The sequence below is a fragment of the Chiloscyllium plagiosum genome, chromosome 8 (genome assembly GCF_004010195.1).
Source record: "Chiloscyllium plagiosum isolate BGI_BamShark_2017 chromosome 8, ASM401019v2, whole genome shotgun sequence".
Taxonomy (NCBI): domain Eukaryota; kingdom Metazoa; phylum Chordata; class Chondrichthyes; order Orectolobiformes; family Hemiscylliidae; genus Chiloscyllium; species Chiloscyllium plagiosum.
Window position 1 is genome coordinate 80236658 of NC_057717.1, and position 2040 is coordinate 80238697.

The window sequence follows — 2040 nt, forward strand, 5'->3', positions numbered from 1 at the left end:
CTCTGGTCAAACAGATAGTGGCGTGTGTATGGAATGAACTGACAGACGAAGTGGTGGAGGATTCTATAATTACATGTAAATGACATGTGGGTCAGAATGGATTAGAGCGATAAAGGTCAAATAGAACAAGATTAATTTAGGATATCTGTGCAGCATAGACAAGTTTGACCGAATGATTTGGCTTCCGTGCTGTACATCAGTATGACTCTGTGACACACTCAGCAATGTGAGTAACCCAAGAAGGAATGTGGGTTATTATCTGTTGACCCGGTAAAAGATCTAGATATTTCTCATTCCTCACACAAACAGGATCTCATCAAAGCTGTGGTTGAGGATGCATTAAGTTTGGACTGTAACCTGATAATGTGTTATTTTTAAGTTTGTCCTCTTCGGTCCAGCCCCAGTACCTCGATATTGAGACAGTAATTGTGACAGTAAGATTTAGAGAAGCGGGAAATAGACTGCAGCATACCAGACAAAGTCACAACAGCCGGACACAGTTTATTCTACCTCACTATTGATTATGCCACGCTAAGTCAATCTACCACTAAAATGTGTCCAGTAGTAACGAACGCCACCTCTGTATTGAATGGTTTGAAATCACAACAGGATATAAACTCAATTCCTTATAGTTTGATTGTGTTCTGGTCCATACAGCGGAAACAGGAATCCCAGAATAAGCTAATGTTTGCTGTTTGAAGAAAATCTATACAAATGGACCCAGTTCACTCAAGGATCAAAAAATGGTTAAGCCACTTTTTAAGAGATGTAAGACTGATGGAGTCAGTCAAACTGATGTCAACAACACCTTACAGCATCAGTCGCTGGATTAAAAAACAGGTAGATGGGATTAGTTTAGAATGACATCATGGTCAGAATATACATGGCGTGTCGAAGGTCTTATTCCAGTGCTGTATCGTTCTATTTACTGAGTGACAGAATGTGCGGAGAATTCACACAGACAGTGGCGTGTGGAAACGAACCAGTCTCCTTGGCGCTGAGGTAGCATTGCAAACTGCTGAATTACGGTACTGTCCCTAAATCCAGTTAATATTCTGTGCGCCTTGTTCATCAGAAATCTGCAACATAATAAAAACGAGCACAGAAGAATACACAAAAGCCAAAACCCTGGTTGTAAAATGGAGATGAATGAAACGAGAATTTTAAATGCAACATTTTCTCATCCGCATTATTTATACTGTTTTAATAACACTTAGTTCTGTAGAGCATTTTAATCCATTTTTACCAACTAATTTTTTTAAAAAAATAAAGCTCCATTCTCTAAATGGAGAAGCAATCCCCAGGAGTCTGGAAAGCAGTGGAGAGTAAAGGTTAGGTGCGAGGTTTTAATGACATTCCGACAGTTCGCATGCAATTTTTTTCCCAATTATTGGCTCCACACATGATGGGATTAATTTCTCTCCGTTTCACAACCTGCGTGCGTTTTAATGCTTTCTCTCTCATACTGCTGCTTTTATTTCCTGTTTAAAACTATTCAGATAACACCAGATACAGCTCTGACAGTCATTATGTTCTGAAACCTAATGATCAAAGCAAGTTGAACAAGAAACAGCAGCATTCACACTGGGCAGTAACATACCTGCACTCTGTGTGTAATAATCTTCCAGCGTTTATCTGATATGTCAAAACACCAGCGCAGTCACACAAGAGAAAGAGTCTGGAAAAATGTGAATTGCCGGAACGGAATTATTTGCAACTCCCAACAGCAAACTCACCAACGCACTCACACACTGGAGAAGTTGTTCACTGGAGAAGTGTGGAAAGAGATTCCTTCAGTCAACACAACTCCTGGCACACTAGCAAGCTCACAGTTGGGAGAAACCATTCACCTGTAGTGAATGTGGGACGGGCTTCACACAGTCATCCAGCCTGCTGAGACACCAGTTATGCCACACTGGAGAGAAACCATTCAATTGTGCCGTGTTTCGGAAAGGTTTCGCGCAGCCATCCCACCTGCAGATGCACTAGCGAGTTCACACTGGCGAGAAACCATTTACTTGCTGCGAGTGTCAGAAGGGC